General features: G+C 45.5%; 1 protein-coding gene across 7 annotated transcripts in view; it reads right to left on the bottom strand.

Moving 5' to 3' along the window:
• The window catches only part of Pdfr (Pigment-dispersing factor receptor), a 71,258-nt gene that overhangs the window by 51,703 nt on the left and 4,975 nt on the right, over positions 1-14,580 (bottom strand). For 6 of the 7 annotated variants that reach the window (XR_004489675.2, XR_004489674.2, XM_033465892.2 and 3 more), the window contains exons 1-2: positions 11,710-11,859; positions 2,276-2,397 (exon numbers count right to left, since the gene is read on the bottom strand). The gene's annotated coding sequence lies outside the window, so the exon portion shown is untranslated. Of the gene's footprint in view, positions 1-2,275; positions 2,398-11,709; positions 11,860-14,580 lie in introns of those variants that run through there. The other variant, XM_076521400.1, reaches the window with a different exon arrangement.

Genomic DNA, 14,580 nt, shown 5'->3' with positions numbered 1-14,580 from the left:
TTTGAATGTTTTCTCTCGGATCAATGGTCCCCGAGATATTCGAGCAAACAGTTTCCACCCCCTGTCCACGGAATGTTGTCTTCGTCCCTTGAACGCGTGCGAATGATGCTGCAAAAGAAAAAGGAGAAAAGAGAAAAACACACACGCGTCAAATGTTCATCCGTGTACTGTGTCGCGTAATAAAAACGCGAAAAATCGGTGCTGCGAATGCAGCCGCGCAGTTTTCATCCCTGTGTGTTTGTCGTTCGGGAATGTCAGCACGCACCCCGCACGAAACGCGTCGCGGATTCCCGGCATTTTTCTCGCAGCAACGAAAGTAAATATGAAAGTTTTCCGTGACTGTTCGAGGGCGTGTTTGCGTAGAATTTCGCCGCGGGGGGTTAAAAGGCGGCTAAGTATCTCGAGGATGCGGCCAACACCGTAGCGATGTTGGACCCGAGTTTAATTGCGAGCAAACTACGGCGGAATAATGCGGCTGCTCTCGGATTCGCGGAACTTTTAAATGCGTTCGCGGCGAATCTGGCAGCCAGCGCGGCGTTGATTCGAGGCTTTTCGGTAGACGCGGGATTGCGGTCGGCCGTGACTCCGGTACAGCCGTGTGCCGGTTGTCTTAATAACGGAGCACCGCGCCGTGGCATCCCGTTCCCGGGAACGTCGGACGGAAATATCGGCGTCTTAAAATTAATTGGACGCGCGCGGCAGCTTTGTGGCCCAGTTTAATCAAATCCGTGTTCGGCAGTTTAATAGACGCGGCGATGGCGGACGCTGATTTTAATTAGTCTCCGGTGTGATCGATGGTTGCTGCGATCCGATTATAAACGCAGTTGTTGCGAACATGTTGCGGCTGCCAGCGCTCGGTGTTTCCGGTGTGTACAAATAATTTTGTAGACACCTTGTATATATATACAATTCCGCGATAGAACATTGTGTAAACTGTTGACGCAATTCTCGATTCCCGATGTAGGACAATCGAAGACCTGTTTGTCGAAAGTCGCGCTACAGGGGGCTATTTATTGTTCGAACACTCGGTATATGATTGCTTCTGTGAACGCGGCTGTGTGAATAAAACCTGCCCGAAAATTCGCGAAGAGATTAAACCTCGTTTTATTGTGTATTTCTGAAATAATATGCTGACTACAGTAATTTCTCCCTAATCCGCGCTCAGATTGCGCACAAAAATGGACAATTCCGGGAAGAGGAGATACGATTATTCGAGCCTCGCGCCTTGTTTTTATACTTGTTAACAATCGGCAACTAAAAAAGCGAATCGTCTGCTACTTTTGTCGAAGTTTCAAATTCTCGTCACAGTTTCCTGCGTGCTCTGTCTTCGAACAATTTTTTTCGTCGAAAATGAATTATACACAGAAAAAGTAGACACTTCGGGCTTTAAAATGAGCCAAGTTCCATCGTTGTACGATTTTCTTGCACGAAGTGACAGCCGTTCGAATATCATTAACTTTTCAGAAATTCGAAATTTTGTGTAAAATCTAGAACGAGGATTCCCGTCGGTCATATCATCAATCAATTTTTTAAAAAGAAACTGATCAATGGTATCCGAAAGTAGATACTTTGGGCTTTAAAATGAGCCAAGTTCCATCGTTGTACGATTTTTTTGCACAAAGTTACAGCTGCTTGAATATCGACAATTTTTTCGAGAATTTAAAACTACGACAAAACTTCGGCTCGTTTTTTAAGTCACCGATTGCCAATAACTATAAAAACGGACCGCAAATTACTGTACCCGTTTCTGGAACACCCTCTACACATACATAATCGCCGCAAAGCTCGCGAAATTGCTATCAGCAGCGGACACAATAACACCGAACACCTCCTCGCATTCGCAAAGACCAAAACCGTGCGTCCCGAGCACCTTACCAACCGGACCGAATGCATTAATTTCGGGACACCCGTTGCACAGGGACTTACTCGGTTCGCTCATCGACGCGTACGTCTCCAGTTAGCGCGCCTTATCAGCCGGTTACCCGGCCAATTTCCCGACGCAAAACCGGTGGATCAAACAGGAACGCCGCACACCTGTCGAATCATCGTGGCCCCGAGATACTCCGTTAATTAGCAGCGCGATATGTATTCTCCGCAGGCAGAACAGCGTCCCGCAAATTTCACATGCGTCGGCCGTGTTCGATTCGCCGTCTGTCTAATTACGTCGCCGTTATCAGGGTCGCGCCGCATCGCTGGCTTCCCGGCACCGGCCTCGAATCAGTTATTTAAACGACCCCGGCCAATCATTCCCTTTGTAAGGGTCAGCCTTTATTACCTGGTCCGCTAGCCCCCGCGGAGACTCGAGATTCATCGGGTTGCTCGGCCTTGTGCTACATCATTTGGCGCCGCTGCCGCCGTAGATGCTGGCAATCCCCTGGCGACAATAACTGTCTGCACCTGGAACAAGACGAATTCAATTAGACGCCGGTGGTCAGACTGTTGGACGACAGTGTTGGTACATCGGTTAACTCTAGAACAGCCAGGAGGATGGGATAGGACATCTAATTATTTCATTATGGAGGATGTAATTATGGTATACCATAGTAGAGAAGCTAGACAGTGCAAGTGTGGAAGGTGTGAAATGATAAGAGATAGTTGGCCAGACTGTTGGATGACGAAGTTTGCGCTAGGTAACCCTAGAACGCTGGAGGATAGATTAGGACACCTAAATATTTCACTGGTGAGAACATAACTGGGGAGGGGGGCCACGGTGTGAGTTATGGTAGAAGCTAGCTCCTGAAGGTATACAAGGCGTGGAAACTTAACGAAAAGTTTGCCACACTGTTGGACGACAAAGTTGGAGTACTAGGTACGGTAAATTCTCCCGAATTGACGCTCGGCTTGGAAACCGAAATGGACAATTCGGGGAGAGGAGTTGACGATAATCGTAGGAGTTAATGATCTTGTCTTCCTCTTCAAAAACTGTCCAGTTTCGTTTAGGACAAATTTACTGTACGAAACGAATGGCCAATAATTATTGAGCCAAATAATTGGCTCTTTCCAAGAGCCAATGCAGAATAAATTAGAACACCTACTTATCTGATTATTAAGAACATAACTAGGCAAACCATAGTGAATGTATATAACAATGGGATGCGGCAGGATCCGCATCGCAGTCAGCCGATGCACGTAAACCAATAAACGAAGAGGCGTCATATACGGATTATACATTAGCTACTTAGGCACTACTTTCCCCGTCCATTTCGCTGTCAATTAATCCGACTAGGGCGGCCTGGGAAGTTCGGAAGTATTCATTTACCGGGAAGAATATCGCCGGGACGATTATGCTGTCTCTATGATTATGCATGAGGCACTTGGGAATCGAGGATCCCGGAGTCGCGTGCACGCTGATGGATATGTAGATCCGAAGATATTTCTGGTCTGCAGACAGAACAGGGGAGAGCCGGCGTGCCGAACTGTCTAAGAGTTACCGAAGTCTTGCGGATCTTGGGCGCAATGGCAACATCCGTCGACGCGGTGCTTCGTCCTATCGGTAAAAAGTTGACAGCGCCGTGCACGACCATCCGGACAGCGTGTGTTCAAGGATTTTGGTCATCGCCTTCTTAACAGTATGCGCATTCAGGGGCTACATTGTGCTCGAAGAGAAACTTTCCCAGGTTCCGGGCAAGAAGCCCGACGCTATCCGCCGTGGCAGCAGCCGCTGACACTGACAAATGATCCTGAAAGCGTGATTCCGCCTACGGACTGGGGCTAGATTAGTAGAAAATCACGTTCCGTCCCGCGAAATTGCCGGGAACTTTCCAATAACATCTTCTTCCGAACGAAAACAAGCGGTTTGTCTAAATTTTCCCCCCGGAACCATCGCCTAAACTTCAGGAAACCGAGAGTTCGAGCATGGCACACGCGTTACCATACTCGCGGGCAGCCCTATTAAACCGGCGTCCGATGACAACAAACTGACCTTTCGCGGTTAAGTTTAGAAGTGTCTATGGTATGCGCTTCGCGCGGATTAGAGGCATGCACTCCCCCCCCCCCCCCCGGCGGGCATTATTAATCAAACCCCAGAGGGGCGAAACAACGTTCAATCAAAATAACGACCAAGAATTAGAGGGGATCCCATTAGCCGTTCGAAGACCATTAGGAAGATTACATGCGAAATTAGAATCGGATCTAGCAGGAAATAAAGCGAGTCGAGAAAACAATCGCTATTAAATCCGGGGTAACAGACACTGAACAGTCTCTCCCACGAATCAGCCTCATTAATGACGGGTGCCCGGCTCCGATTCCGAACGAATCTACCATTCTCCCGCGCGCGGATCCTCCTTTCTCCATGAACAAGAAAAATCAAGACTCATCTCTCTCTCTCTCTCTCTCTCTCTCTCTTTCTCTCGTCCGATTTCTGCAAAAGTGATTCCCGCGTGATTTTTCCAGATTAAATTCTTTCGATCGACGAATTCTCAGCCAGGTTTAAATTGAAAGCTCCGCGAATTTCGTTCACAGGCCATCGCACGAAGCTCGATCAACGGTGAAATCTGGTCGGCGAGTATGCTTTAACTCTGTGCCCTATAACCACGTCCGAGAGACGTGGTCAAATAATCGGAACAGAGATGATCATCGCGTGCGAGAGACGTGGTCGGATAATTGGGTCAGAAATAATTATTACATCTGAGAGACGTGGACAGATAATCGGGCCAGAAATAATGATCACGTGTGAGAGACGTGGTCGAAAAATTGGGCCAGAAATGAGAACCGTGGTGCGTCAGTCGGGCCAAATATAAACATAATTAGTTAGGCTTGTGTTAGACTAGGGGACACGTGTTCTGTGATCTTTTGTTTCTCGTTGTTCAATTGTTTTAATAGCAAAGTTTATTACTAAAGGCGGTGGCGCGGGGCTCCAAAGCCCGAGCTTGTCATCAATTAGCTTCGTTTTGACTAGATTTTGACCCATCAGTCTGTCAGCAATGCGAGCAAAGGGCTCGACGCGATCTTGTTGTTTGAGGCACGCGTTCTCGAAGCTTAAATCGCAGGTCAAAGGGTTAACGACGATTCTAATCCCGGCACGAAAGCATTTAAAACGGAGACCGGCACTCGCTGGGTAAATTTTTCCCTTCTAGAGCGTCTCGTTAAAAGTTCCCAGCCGCGTATTAAAGCCGGCCGAAAGTCGTTTATTACCCTGGCCGCCTTATACTCTATTTCCACAAATATGGAATAAATTAACGTCTCATAGAGGTCGCGGGCTGCATAGTTTGCTAACCGGACGCGATAATAAGAAACATGCCCCTTCGACAGGCCAACCACTCCCGTGTCTGGAAATTGTCTACTCTCGGGCGACCGGCAGCGGGCAGCCTGCTACCAGGGGCCAACAATTGCGGCATTTACTTTGGTTAATTCAATGCCCTGAGACACGCCGGCGGTTCAGCGTGCCAAAAATAACAGCGCCGAAATGCATTTACGCGGCTCGGATTGCCGATCACGGCACCGTTTAATCATTCCCAAAGCGGTGTCTCTGTCTTTCGGAGTGGTGTCACAGCGAGGATTAGATTAAGGGAGGGTGTCATTTCCCCCTGGCTTCAGCAACCGACGATACGGTTGGACCAACGCGCTGACATTGATAGCTTTGTGTCTCGAGCACAGCATCGCGGTAACTATTACAAGGCGGTAACTATTACATCGTCCGACCTAAACGGCGGGACTTTCGAGAGCGCTTTAGGGCAAATCCGGATGTGTTCTTTCAGCGTGTAGATCCCATATCCGAGGGGGCTACAGGAGCCAGCGACTGGAAGCTCGAGGCACTCTGTGGGGGCGGTGTTCCACCCGAACAACAATACCAGGGCCTCTCGTACAAGCTGGTAATTAGACTGCGGAACATAATGCGGATTTATAGTTTTACGGAAGATCTTCGGAACCTGCGCAAACCGGATTTATACCGCGTTTCTCTGAAATCGATGTAGAGGAATAAAATATTCTTGCTTGACCTTAAGAGGTTCGAGGTTTAATTAAGGGGGGATAATTTCGTATCGGTGTGAAAAAAGTGCTGTAAATATCTGAATAAACGTAGGCTAAAAATTAGCGTATTAAAGAAACATAAAGATTGTTTAAGATTGCTTTTGAAAGTTTAAAGTTCTATGGAAAGTTTTTTTACGCTTCCTTGAGCCCTTGACATATCATTTTTTTCGCAGTTACTTAGGCAATTTTTCGATTGCAATAATTTCTTAGAAGGAAAAGAGTATTGGTGCTTATTGTGTACCTAAATTTACTTGAATGCTTAAGTAATGATGTCAAGAGATTGGAATTTTATTCCAATTTTAAAGGACAGAATAATTCAATAACTCGATAAATTATTACTAGAAATTCTTACGACGAGTCTTAGGACTCGTCGAAGTATGGCAAGGGGTTAAGCGCGCTAAGAAGACCGGCCCCTGGGATAGGCCAAATGCTTCTGTGTCTGCCGGTTGCCAGCTTCCGGGCGTCTACGCGAGACGCTTCGCGTTCGTCTTCGCGTTCAGTTTAACCATGCGAATACAGTAATTTCTCCCTAATTCGCGCTCAGATTGCACACAAAAATGGACAATATCGGGCCTCGCTTTTGTTTTCATAGTAACAAATCGTATCTCCTTTTCCCAAATTGTCCATTTTTGTGCGCAATCTCGGTGTCAATCAGGGAGACTTTACTGTAAGCTTGAACAATTCGATCGCCGATCACTCGTAGCGAAACGATGGCCATCGAGGCTGACAATGGGGACACGCGGAATGGATCCGGTTGTCCCTTTTTCTCGTCGGACATCCGTCCGTACCTAAACATTTGCGAACTTGAAAATTGCGATTCACCGCGCGGCGGGCCAATCGGACAAACAAGCCACGATTTCAATTATGCACGGGCCCGTGACAACGTCCGCGAAACACGAGAATGCAATCGCAGCGTTGCGAGACATAATGCAGTCGGAATTACGATGGCCGGAGACTTGGGAGCCGTGTGACGCGTGAGAAAAATATGACCGGCGACGGTGTATCCTCCGCGGCTTTGGATTTTTAGTTAATTTAGTTTTAACTCAGTTTAACCACGGAAACATTTATTACTAGGCGAATTCATCGGCGAAAATTGTTGCCCCTATGAAATTCTGCTATTCTATGGCCGCGTGTGCTTGCATAGATGTTTACATTGAATTTCTATGGTGTTTCGAGGCGGCTGCAGTTTGTATAGCATTCGCCGGAGGGGCGGAGTGTTCAATGGTGAATAAATTAGTCCATGCAAAACGCATTAGTGTCGAGTGACTTGGTCTTGGTGATGGAACAATGCCGCCCACGTACGATTCGTTAGGTTTGCCCGTAACCCTTTTCTTATAGGGCGGACCGGATTATTAATATTCAAGAGGGAGCCGCAGCTTTTTGATAATTTAACGACTCCGCGGCACGCGGCGGAGGATCGTGGACAGCTATTGTCGCGATCGACGGTCAACAGCGGCTGCGGAATTATAAATCGCCGGCTCGCGGCGAGCTTTTATCCGGGATGTTTGTCCGCGGCCCTTTCATCGCGGAGAAGCAGCCGCCCGTGGACGCTGGAAGTCGTCGGAATCGGCTGTTGCCGGCTGCTTGCGCCAGCATTCCGCGAGGCGACACTTTCGCGGAGACACATTTTTGCGAAAAGCGAAGGAAAGGTTGCCGCTGGAAATGGGACCTCGGCTCGGCATCATTTCGAAAAGTGAACGCCCGTCCGAGTCGGGAAAAGTATCCGCTTCGGGGTGTCGCATAGTCGCAATATTTTTCTTTGTATCCCCAAACACGCAAAAAACCTTCTGTCGACAAAGCAAATGAAATTCTTGTGCAGCCGGACGAACAATTTGTCACGACTCTGTTTCCTTCGCGCTCGACGGATCAGCCAGCCGGCGGCGACACGGCTTGCCAAAAAAATTCGCGCGACGCATCCCGCCCACGGTAAGGCCACGCCTACGCTCGCCTTTGTCACGCCCACTAAGCGACGCATCCGACAATTTAAACTCTAATTCCACCGTAAGTTCAGATAACTGACACGGGAGACGGGCATTATCAGGCGGACGACGATAATGATCGTCTGACACGCTGTTCGACCTTTCTCGGTTTTCCTTTGCCACGCCCACCGAACGACAAACTTGCAACACGTGCGTTTCGAAATTAAACTTCAGTTACTATAAACGATCTGGAGATGAGATTTTACTAGACGATCTTCGCCTAATGACAGAATAATTTACATTTAATATTATTCTACAACGTACGAGCACCATTGGTACTGACTAGCCACGCCTACTTCTGGCTCGCCACGCCTACTGAAAAAGGAATTAGCAACACCTGAGTTTCCAATATCAATTTTGGTACCCTGGAGATCTAGATTACTACAGACTGAATAGGCGATCTAATTTTTTCATTTTTCAATGTATTAACACTACTGGCTACCTGCGCAGATCAGCGACGCTCAAATCTCGCCACGCCCACCGAAGAAGGAATTAGCGACACCTGAGTTTCCAATATCAATTCTGGCACCCTGGAGATCTAGATAACCACAGACTGATAATAGGCGATCTAATTTTTTCATTTTTCAATGCATGAACACTACTGGCTATCTGCACAGATCAGCGACGCCCAAATCTCGCCACGCCCACTAAACTAAAGACCGCCGAAACGTGCGCCTTTCCCTACAAACGCCAGCTATTTAACACGCACAGGAACAAACACACATCCGCCGATCTAAGCGCCGTTTCTTCGTAAATATTTCCAGCGAACGAGCACGGCGTCGCGCAAACAATGGCGCGCCGGTTCGCCGGATAAAAGCGCGGCCGATCCCTTACGAAATAATTTCCCGGAATGGAGCGGGGACCGCGTCCCGGCCTCGCCCATCTTCTCGAAAATCCGTCGGCTAATTAGCGGACTATCGCGCGTCCATTGTTAACGCGGGCGCGGTGTTACGAGTGCACGAGTCGCAGCCTTGACCCGGATGAACGCCCAACGATCGAAAACCCCCGCGGGGATTCGAGATCAGCCTCCGACGATCATCGGCCAGAGCGCCGGCAAACAAGGGAAGTTAAGCGGCGCGACGGAATGCGATTAAATTAATTGCGAATTCGCCGTTGTAATTGGCGGTCCGTATTATCGTCTACGGCCGTGCAAACGACGCGTCCGGCCGCAGGGAACGGCTGGCGGGCCAACGGCTCCCATGGGCGTCATCAATAATTCCCCGTTTAAACCGGCGCACCCCTCCCCCCCCCCACCCCGCGCACCACCCCTCCGGCGTCTCTCGCTCGAATGGAGACCGGTAACGCTTTGACGATTTTTGACAAGAGTCATTACACCGTAATCGAAATCACTTGTACCTCGAGCGATTCGATGCAGCTCGTGCCAATATAATCCGACGTATTGTGGGCCTCCTGCGCCGATCGGATTCGATCTGCAATATCCGCAATTAATTGGCGGTCCGTGCGAATTAATACGCTATACTGAATTTATAATAGAGCCGGTGGGCTGCGCGGCCCGATAATAGTCCGGTGTGTTATTTAAATTGCACGCGAGACGATTAATAATTGAAAATAATTGACGCACCGAATCGAGTATATTGATATTTCGATGTATGAATAAAAATTGATTGCAGAGAAATTATACGACGAACTGCGATTGAATAATAAACGCTTGTAGATGAAATATTAATGGGAACGTGGTCGTTGTAATGGAGGCGAAGGTGTGCGCGAATTTTTGTTGTTGACGATACCGAGTCGTACGAATGCGGCGCAGGCGGCAACGTCGCAGCAAGTAGAATTGGTCGGCGTTAATCAGACGCATACCGAGTAATCGCTGAAAGCGGTCCCGATACGTGACGCAGCGAATGATAAAAAATTATCCGAGCGAATATAATTTTTTGTCGGAGGACATCAATCGCCGGCGGAAGAACCGTGCGGGAGGGGAGGCAACCGATGACAGAGTCGCAAATAATTGCATACCGGGGGAGGCATTAGTAACGAAGCTTCATGCGCCGATGGCTCGATACCAGTCGGGCGAATGCCTGTCCTCCTAATGGTATTAAATGCGTGAGAATGTTTCTTTGAATATCGCGTAATACCAGCCCCCTCTGTTAACGCTTTCGGTCTTCGCCGTGTAAAATAAGTGGTTTACAGGCGTCGTACGCGCCTGTATAATTAATATCATCGTGCAACGCTGCTCTGCGTCTCTCTTCCAGTTGTGCAACGAACTCGATATGTTTAAAAACACGGGATATTTGAAATACAGAGATATCTTTTGCTGCATTATATTCGTATGTAATACATTTCGATACGTTTACATATACCCCAGAATTTATCTGATCTTAATTAACGAAACGGGCAAACAGCAATTCCGTGTTTCATCAATTTTATGCTGAGTCTTGAATTTCATAAATTTAGGAATATCTATCGTTCTGTAATTTGCATAGATTTCTGGTTAGTTCGCGAAATTAACGAATAATTATAAACTCTAGGTTTCATGGATTATTGTAAGATTATAAATTTTTGTAGGATTATATATTTTTGTAGAACAATAAATTTTAGAAGATCAATATATTTTTGTATTATATTGTATTTTTGTATTATAAAATTTCGTAGGATCACAAATTTTTGCACGATTAAACGTTTTTGTAGGTTTAGAAATTTTGTGGAACTTCTGAAATCACAGAGATACAACAATGTACTAGCGAATGACAAACATGTCGGCGCTATTGTAGCCAGTAGTGTTTATCGTAGGCGGGACAAAGTGATTGTACATTTAATAATGTTGAAATATTCGTGCGCGGTCTATTATCAATTATTGTCACATCATCGTCCAGTGCACGGAATTACATTGTCGAGAATATGTTCCGTGGAATTTCGTTAAATATGAATACCTGGTCATTATAATTGCAAATCAAAGCGGTTAGGGTGACATCGAAACTGGAATAATCGCGTCAACGGTAATTCGAAAAAAATACAAACAATCTCAACCATGTTCAAATGTACTGAAACAAATGTAATAAATTGAAAATGATCCCACACTCGAAATAAATAAAATTGGAAGAAGAAAATTAGACGAATAAAACAATATGGGCTGACTCGTTAGAAAAGGTCGAACAAAGTTAAATATATTCGAACAAAGTCAAATATATTCAGACGAAGTCAAATATATTCGAATAAAGTCAAATATATTCAGACAAAGTTAGATATATTCGAATAAAGTCAAATATATTCAGACAAAGTTAAATATATTCGAATAAAGTCAAATATATTCAAACAAAATCAAATATATTCAAACGAAGTCAAATATATTCAAACGAAGTCAAATATATTCAAACAAAGTCAAATCTATTCAAACAAAGTCAAATATATGCAAACATACTTAAATATATTAAATCGAACGACACAAAAATATCAAGACAAGATGAACAGACAAAATCAAACAACTCATTGCCAGTCGAACAAGGAACATAAGGTAACGTAAATAAAACAAAGGCAAACGGAATGAACAAACAACCGCAAACAAACCGAAACGATTGATACCAAGTCAAACCGAACAGACAAAATCGAGGGAAAAATTTACAGTCAACAAAATGGACTAAAATAAAATAACTGAAACAAGATGAAAGAAAGTGAACGAACGCAAACATACGCAAACATGTCCAAACATGTGCGAACATGTGCGGACATTTCGCAATTAAATTTTGCGGTATTTCGAGCTGTGGATTAAGAAGAATAGATAAAGAAAGGTTGGTGGACGACTGACCAGATGCGACGACGGTAAAATCCAATGGCAGATAAAAATGAATAGCGGCACTCGTGTCGGACAGATTACGGTTGCACGTTCGAACACCCTGCGGCCAGGTACAACGACGCGAACGTGGGAGAGTACGCGCGGCAACTGTTCCAAACTGCTCGGAACGCTTCTAGCCGCCCAAGGAATCGCACACCCTGCCCCCCCACCCCGCAACAACCCTAAAAGGGCTGCTCGCGCCGCCGGCCACCCCCACGGCGTTCCCGCGACCCGATTATACCGATCAGCTAACCGAGAAACGCGATACCATGAATCTGAAATTCCGATTTTCGCTGACGTTTTTCAAGAAACCGCAATCTCCTCGCTCCGTGCTGCAATCATTTCATCCCCCTGTCCCGTGCCGCAACAATTCCGCCTCTGAATTATTTATAAATCGCCGATGGACTACGAACGACGCCGTCGAATTCGGCAAATTTAATAATACATTTTTATAATTATCGTCGAAAACTGTGTAACTTTTTTCGATAGACCTTTCGTCGATGGTTTTTACAGTTCAACAGAATTGCACCCACGCCAGGTAACATCAAGCATGATCGCTAGACAGGGGATTTTTATGCGAAATAAAACTGTTCCTCGTGTCTCTCGTGCACTAGATAGAACTTTCTTTCGTTGATGATTTTAAAATTCGTTTTTAATATAGCGTATCGTTATTCTCAAATGTTTCGTTATCCTTTCACGGCTCAAAAGTTTTGCGCAGACAGTTTCTCGAATAAACGAACAACATTCGCAATTTAATGGCCACTATGCACGCCGTTTGCACGCAACAGGACGGTCAGAGCCGCCGACGCCGCCGCTTTGTGTTACGGATTAGTGTCATCATCCCTTAGAGGAAATAGGTCAGAGAAAAGTTTCGCGGAGGACGCGTGTCGAATTAAACGAAACTTGCCTCTCTACAAAAGGGTTTCCAGGGGTAGAAGCGAGCGCTCTTTTTAATGGAGAATTCCCGGAGACCTTCTACCGACTGGCTACGCAGACGACGCGTTACGGTAATGGATACTTTTAACCGGCGTGCATGGAAACGTGTGCCACTCGTTCAGCAGGCGCTGCGAAATTAGACGATCTTCGGGAGTTTTTTTCTGAAGAAGCTGTTGGAGTCGTCAAATTACGATTTTGCAGGACTGTTAACCAACGTTCTAGGAATACCCCCGATTTTTTCCTAAAGAAAATATTGCACTGTTTAAAGGTTGCAGCGAATGTCATTCGTCACGGAATAAAAGGTCAGCGAGATGAAGAATTGCAGCAGTGTGCACATTTACAGGCTCAAGGTAACTTTTATATTGTTCCTGCTTTCTGAACGAAAATTTAACGAACTATCATATTCGTGTATTTCTATTTTCTATTGTTTCTAATATGGAATAGCTTTTGTTCAAATTTCATTAAAATTGTGAACGTTACTTCGAGTCTGTAATTATTCACACCACTGTATGCATCGCTATATTTATATTTATATATATATATATATATATATATATATATATATATATTATATTTATTTTATATATATTTTCCAGAAAAACTGCTGGTCGCACCAATTTGCAATTTTACAAAGTTGTCGAGCAACGTTTCAGATATATTTCTCCCCAATTCGCGCTCAGATTGCGCACTCAAATGGACAATTTGGGCACAGGAGATTCTCAACAATTATAAAAACGAGACCCAAGGACACTCCTCCCCCCAAATTGCCCATTGTTTGTGCGCAATCCGAGCGCGAATTACAGAAAAATTATACCAAAATATTTGTCCAATAAAAGACTTGCCATTGTCGTGTCGACGACTATCCAGATGAAAGAATAACGAAAAAATAATAAAAAAATAAAGAAAAAATAAAGAATTTCAAAATAAAGTGAAAAGCCAAAAGAGAGTATCGTTGTTCGAAACGGGTCCCTGGTGAGCCTCTCTGACGTCGATCTTCGCGAGAGTCGATGTCTATTAAGAATTTATGCGCAACGCATCGTCGTGGAAGCTCCGAGTTACTCTCATCGTGCCAGAATTTTTGAGATCATAGCCCCGGGCAAACATTTCTTCGACGGACGAGCCGTGCCTGTTCCTCGAGGACGGGGAACGGTGTGTTCCTATTAATGTGATCAACTCAGCCATGAGAAAATGCATCGCCGACGGGAACGTCGGCAGCATCTGTTCCCGGTTCCGAAACTATTAGGTCCCCGGCACATGGAATGTTAGTCTGGCAAATGAAGCTCGAACTACGCTCCACGGATGTTCGACGGGTTAATATCATCCGCCGTGTGCCGCTACATTGTTTCCGCGAACCACAATCATTCACTAATATCGAGCAATTTAATCCAATTAACGGCACTCGAAAATTCTACAAATTTCACACGTTGCGCGCTTCAACGGCGACATTTAGAAACCTCCGCGTGTGCTCTGTACGTTGATCGACAGACTCGCGAAGTTTCAATTCGACGGGTCAATTAATATCGTTCGAGAAAATATTTTCAAATTGCGCCAAGCCATTGGTTCTAGAAGATCTCCCATTAAATCTCAGTCGTTTCGGACAAAATCATACGATTAACACGTTCCGTGCCGAGCTTTTTTTACTCGAATCTTCACACTTTGATATTTTACTAAAACTTGATGTATTACGTGCAATTATTAATTCTCGTACACATAACAACGTAACAAAAACTTATCAACGCCCATTCTTGCGGTGGAAATTGATTCTTCGGTTCTAAATTTCTTGTAAACAATTTGTTCAGTCCACTAAGTAAACATGCAAGCGTGTACCATCGATGGTACACGTGGCACGGAACGTGTTAATGCAAAAATTCCGACATGTCTTTGGAACGTTGACAAACGAATCCTGAA

This window comes from Megalopta genalis, chromosome 5 (genome assembly GCF_051020955.1).
Source record: "Megalopta genalis isolate 19385.01 chromosome 5, iyMegGena1_principal, whole genome shotgun sequence".
Lineage (NCBI taxonomy): Eukaryota > Metazoa > Arthropoda > Insecta > Hymenoptera > Halictidae > Megalopta > Megalopta genalis.
This window is presented reverse-complemented; position numbering and strand designations above follow the sequence as displayed.